This window comes from Sardina pilchardus, chromosome 24 (assembly GCF_963854185.1).
Source record: "Sardina pilchardus chromosome 24, fSarPil1.1, whole genome shotgun sequence".
Taxonomy (NCBI): Eukaryota; Metazoa; Chordata; class Actinopteri; order Clupeiformes; family Clupeidae; genus Sardina; species Sardina pilchardus.
In genome coordinates this window covers 3,819,636-3,825,957 of record NC_085017.1, presented here as the reverse complement: position 1 = coordinate 3,825,957, position 6,322 = coordinate 3,819,636, and the positions used below count along the sequence as shown (strand labels likewise).

Below are 6,322 nucleotides of genomic sequence, written 5' to 3'. Positions count from 1 at the left end.
TCTCAGTATTGCTGTTATTGTAGTTTTTAACTTACTTTGCAGATGTGTGTATCTTGTTTACTGATCAATGTTAACACTGGAGTTAGGCACACATTTACTTGGAATTCATTCAAATCGTGTGGGGAAAGAAATAAAGTAAGTTCTCAGTCATTTTGCAAAGGCATTGAGTCTGATTTCTTCTGACCTCAAGGTGTACTAAATAAATCGCCCCCCATATCTCGGTGCACTAACAAAACAGCCCGAAACACGGCATGTGAGAGACGGCGCCCCGGGCTCTCTTTTAGTGCGTTTGGACCAGGTGATGTCACTACACGTCTCGCTGGAGACTCTGCCAGACCTTCACGGAGGGAGAGGAAACTTTTTCGAACAACAGCTAGGGGAGGGGAGAGAAAAGTTGGACAAGGAGAACACCAGGACTGTTGCTTTCCTCCCGCAAGAAAACCTCAAGGATTGCCGTCGTGAGACTGTGGATTACAGCAAGATTGCGCGCACATCAAATCATCTGTGCTTTGGGAGATAATCGTTGGATTCATGTGGTCTTAACCTGAAGGAGCTATCGATTGTTTTAGGTATGGATAACCGTTTTCAAAACCGCGCCATGGGCCACCGAATAGAAGCTACATCTGCGCAGATATGCACAGACGAAATTGGACATCGATTGAAAGCTACTGGTTCACACTTTGTTCTAAACAATCTTCCATATAATTTCAACAACTATAATTTTCTCACTGTCCTTAAATGCTTCTCACCAAACAATGTATCAGAAACAGCATGTTCATTTTGTTTCTCTAGCACAGCAATGACTAATGCTTTCAAAACAAGCTTTGAACTTTAATACTTATTAATGAATTATAGGTGAAGCCAGATGCCGCTGCGTTTGCATAAATTCATCAGCTACACCGCATTAAGCATCGTTTTAGAAGTTTTCACAAGCGTGACTAACACTGCTTGTCACAACCCTCATCACATTTCACGCAGTTAAATTAAATAAAAGACGAGCTGAGACTGATGGGCGAGCTAACTTAGAAGTTTAAAACGCTGGAATGGAGGCCCTCACAAGGCTTTGTGCTGAATTGTTGAAGAGAAAGAAAGCGAGACAGAGCGGGGGCTGCATTTCTGCTGAGAGAGGGGAGGGGGGAAAGAGATAAGGGAGACAGCTGGAACTCTCCTTTGCTTCCACGTTTTTTCGGTAGTCCGCTCTGCCTCCGGCTAGCGCAGTGCGTTACAGCATCTGCCCAGGTGCCCAAGAAACGGAGGAGGCCACCGATGGCCACTTCACAGTCCAGAGAGCGCTGGAGGAGCCGCTGAGATCAAAGGGCCAGCGTGGAGTTAGTTATTAAAATGCTGTCAAAATGCGCTTCTTGCACCACATTTAATGCGCAATAATGCCATCCAAAAGTATGTTGCGTCGATGCATGTTATATATTTCTGATAAGTGCAAAACCTTGGAGACTTTATTTGTGGTTAGAATAACATTATGGTTGAAAAACTAAAAGAATACCAAACACGCGTATAATGCACCTTCAATGTATTCGTGTGATGTTAGCGTTGGGTGCCATTGTAAGTCTGTGTGTAGTAACGTTGCCACGATGCCCATTCGCGTATCAGGCTGCTGCAGCGTTGTGCGCGTCTGTCCTGGCTTTGCCCTGCTGTGCACATAGCCTTTAGCATCTCAGTGCACACGGTGACGCGATGGAAATAACATGCGCTCACTTTCATGAATCTTCCCTCCCAACGAAGGCAATCCCGGGGCAGTGTGACGTGAGGAGTGTGTGTGTGTGTGTGTGTGTGTGTGTGTGTGTGTGTGTGTGTGTGTTGTAACATGAATCTGCAGTGAGTGAGAGAGCCTGTTCCATTCCCAAACTGACACACATGGAAAACTCCATGGCTTGCGTATCAGTCGTAAAACTACCAGGGATTGCGCTTCCTCTTGCGGAGCGGCTCTCCGGCTCTGTGAACATGCAGCGGCCGCAGCAGCAGCGCTGGAACAGCAGCCGAGGCCTACAGGGGCGCTAGATGCCCACGACAGCAGTACTGTATATACTGTAGACAATTCACTCTTACAGAAAAGGGTTCTTGGGGTGCTGCTAAATAGCCATGCAGACATTAAAGGGATTATCCGGAGTAAAATGCACTTTAGATCAATTTACGGATGATTGGGAGTATGATGAGAGAGAGTCCAGAATGAATTTAATCAAGCCAGTACCTTTCCGGAAATGTCACTGCTGCAGCTGAGAAACATTTTAGCAACACTTCAGCAACATTTCCGGAAAGGTACTGACTCGATTAAATTCATTCTGGACTCTCTATCCGACCACATAAAGACCTGGGGATATTTCGGTTTGGATTTAGGGACCCTCTACTCACTACCACGTAAGTCTAATGTTGTTTGGAACAGTAGAAGAGGCATAAAAATAGCGTTTTGTAGCAGCGAAAGGACGTGCCCCGTTCACTTCCAGGCTAACGAGTTTTGGCTAAAAATGGTAAAATCGAACTTTCTCAAAACACATCCGAATGACATGATTTGATGTCAACTCAACGTATGTACTCCCAATCATCCGTAAATTGATCTAAAGTGCATTTTACTCCGGATAATCCCTTTTAAGAATCTTCAGGGGTTTGTTTGATGTATCCTGGTAGAGGTAGAGGGGTGCTACATGTAGGTGTCCACGATAGCGGTATAGAACATGCTTTCGATGAGCTGGTTATGACAGATGTTAGATACACTCTGTGCTATATACTGTAGAACCAAAAATGGTTCTATTGCATGCTTCATATATGACACCTCTAAATGGTTCTTTAAACCATTTTGAAGAGTTCATCAAAGGAACCCCTAAGGGTTCTTTAAAGCCTGCATGGTTCTATATTGCATCCCAAGAACCCTTTTTCTTAAGAGAGTGTACTCTGATAGCAATAGAAATGGATTGAGAGGAGCTGGTTATGGCAGATGTTACAGTAGATACACTATCAGAAGAACTCTTTTTCTTAAGTGTACTCTGAAAGCAATAGAAATGGATTGAGGGGAGGTGGGTATGGCTGATTCTAGATGTTCTATCAGCAATAGAAATGGATTGAGGGGAGCTGGTTATGGCAGATAGTGTATACTAGATGTTCCGACAGCAATAGAGAAGGATCTAGGGGAGCTGGGTTTGGCAGAGCCGGTGTGAGAGTGAGCTTGAAGCTACAGTAGGTTCCACACACATGTTCCCTCTGGTTCTCTGCATAGACAGATCGTACGGTAGGACCGGGGCCTCATGGTGTTCGTCATCACCGCCGTGTATGGTAATGAGTCATCGCTGGAGTGGTGTGTGTGTGTGTGTGTGTGTGAGAGAGAGAGAGAGAGAGAGAGAGAGTATGTGTGTGCGTGTGTGTGAGGCCCATTGCTACTTCTCCTATTTCGTTCTTAATCCTGATCAGTTTAGCTGGATACAGCCCAAGGACACTTCTCTCTTCACCCCCTTCTATGGTAATGTGGTAATGATTTCTCTCTCTCTCTCTCTTTCTTGCTCTAGCTAATTCTCTCTCTTGCTCTCCATTTTTCTCTCTCACACTCTCTTTCTCTCACTGTCTTTCTCTTACTCACCATTTCTCCTTCACTTTCTCTCTCTCCCTCTCACTTTCTCTCTCACTCTCTCTCGCTCACACACTTTATCTCTCAATCTCTCTCTCTCTCTCATTCTTTCTCTCTGTCACACTTTCTCTCTCACACACACACACTTTCTCTCTCTCTCTGTCGCACTTTCTCTCTCTCTGTCAGTCACACTTTCTCTCTCTCTCTCTCTCTCTCTCTGTGGCTAAGTGCTTACAGTAATCATTTGGCTCAGCATATAAACTGACTGTATTTCCATCCAAACCCTCAACCCCTGCGGTCTCCCAGTAGTCTCCAATACAGTCGGAGCACCGAGGTGGAATTCAGCTGCTGCAAGGCTGTAGCAGCCGGGACCATACATACAGGATATAGCACACTGCACATATACACACACACACTGCCAAGATCACACAGGTTGGATGGTTGTGTGTGTGTGTGTGTGTGTGTGTGTGTGTGTGTGTGTGTGTGTGTGTGTGTGTGTGTGTGTGTGTGTGTGTGTGTGTGTGTTAAGGAAAGTCAGAGTAAAAACCCTGCACCGACTACTTTATGTGTTTAATGCAGCCCATTAGCCAATAGGCTGGGTATTGATCGGCCACCATGGTTCATTAATAGAAATCCACACAGGGTTTCGGATCCAAACTGAGACAGGGGTTTTCCAGGGATTCTTTTTTTTTTTTTTCCATTTCGCTGCCTAATCCTGGGTGTGTGAGATCTACCACGCAGCTTTGACGTGTGTGAGCAAGTAAGTGGCGCATGCATACATGCATGTGTGTGTGTGTGTGTGTGTGTGTGCAGGGGGGGGGGGGTGTCTGGCATCCAGCCAAAACAGCAGGCTGTAGTGTTATCGAAGGCAGCCAGCCATGAATCCATACACTTTCCCAGCGTAGTAAAATAAATAAATCAAATAAAAGATAAATAAATAAAGTAGGATAAGCTGTGGGTGACCGAGGGGTTATTTCTGCAGGAGCATGCTGCTGAATTGTAATGACAGATTACTCGCTGGGTCGGGAGGATAATTAGAGGTAGCAGGTAGCAGAGGCTCGCTCTCACCATTAACACACACACACACACACACACACACACACACACACACACACACACACACATACTGACCTACACACACACACACACACACACACACAACCACACACACACACTCACTCAACAATACACACACTCAACAGCACACACACACACACACACATTCTGACACACACACACACACACACACACAACCACACACACACACACACACACACACACACACACACACACTCCCCGACTGACTTGCGGAGAGCAGCGGTGTCTACGGCGGCCCCACGGGCTGCAGGGAGACGGGGCATCTGCCGGGGCTGTCAGGTGAATACCTTTAGAGGGATCCATTATTCATACCCACACAGACAGGGGAGAGAGGAGAGGGCCAGAGAGACACACACACACACACACACACACACACACATATAGATATTTAGAGAGAGGAGAGGAGAGAGAGAGAGAGACACACACACAGATTTAGAGAGAGGAGAGGAAAGACACACACACAGATTTAGAGAGAGGAGAGGAGAGGGGGAGAGAGAGGAGAAGAGAGAGAGACACACAGAGGAGAGGAGAGGGGGAGCGTGAAAAGAGAGACACACAGAGAGATTTAGAGAGGGGAGAGAGAGAGAAGAGGCGTAGGAGGAGGGGAAGAAGAGAGAGACATAAAGAGAGAGAAAGAGAGAGGAGGGAGAGAGACAGCATTGGGTCGGTGTGTGTTGCTGGGAGGCGTCCCTCCCTGAAGAGGCGCTGATGAGAACGGCATCAACAACGCCCTCAGCTCACCTCCCACACACACACACACACACACACACACACACACACACACACACACAGCCACTTATTAATCAAATTCCCCTCAGCTGCTATAATGAGCACCTGTGTGTGGCTTTGTGTGTGTGTGTGTGTGTGTGTGTGTGTGTGTGTGTGTGTGTGTTGATGATAGGACAGGGGATAAAAGAGAAAATAGAAGAAGAATGACAAGAGACCCTGCTCAGTCCCTGAGTCTATGAGCTGTCTGTTTGACTAGTTCAGTTAGTATTCACGGTAAAACCTACTACAACATTAGCACACTTAGTACAGTTAGTATTCACGGTAAAACCTACAACATTAGCACACGTAGTACAGTTAGTATGCTCAAGTGTTTAAAGGGATATTCCGCCATTTTTGGAAATACGCTCATTTTCCACCTCCCCTCGAGCAAAACAATCGATATTTACCTTGTTCCCGTTCATCCAGCCATTCTGTGAGTCTGGCGATACAACTTTTAGCTTCAGCCTAGCATAGATCATTGAATCGGATTAGACCATTAGCTTCTCGCCTGCTAGCTTCATGTTTAAAAGTGACTAAGATTTCTGGTAATTTTTCCATTTAAAACGTGTCTCCTCTCAAGTTAGAAAGTGCAATAAGACCAACTGAAAATGAAACCTGGCGTTTTTCTAGGCTGATTTGACATGGAATTACACTCTCATCTGGCGTAATAATCAAGGCAACTTGCAAACGTACCATAGGCGCAGTGATATCTTACGCAGCATCTGAAAATAGTCCCCATAGACAACAAGCAGTAGTAGTGCCAGTAGCTGCAAGTTGCCTTGATTATTACGCCAGATGAGAGTATAGTTCCATGTCAAATCAGCCTAGAAAAACGCCAGGTTTCATTTTCAGTTGGTCTTATTGCACTTTCTAACTTGAGAGGAG

The 6,322-nt window shown here is 45.8% G+C and overlaps 1 protein-coding gene across 2 annotated transcripts in view; it reads left to right on the top strand.

Moving 5' to 3' along the window:
* Nucleotides 1-395: 395 nt before the first annotated feature.
* col16a1 (collagen, type XVI, alpha 1) overlaps nucleotides 396-6,322 on the top strand; it is a 115,921-nt gene continuing 109,994 nt past the window's right edge. For both annotated transcript variants that reach the window (XM_062528935.1, XM_062528934.1), the window contains exon 1: nucleotides 396-569. The gene's annotated coding sequence lies outside the window, so the exon portion shown is untranslated. The remainder of the gene's footprint in view (nucleotides 570-6,322) is intronic.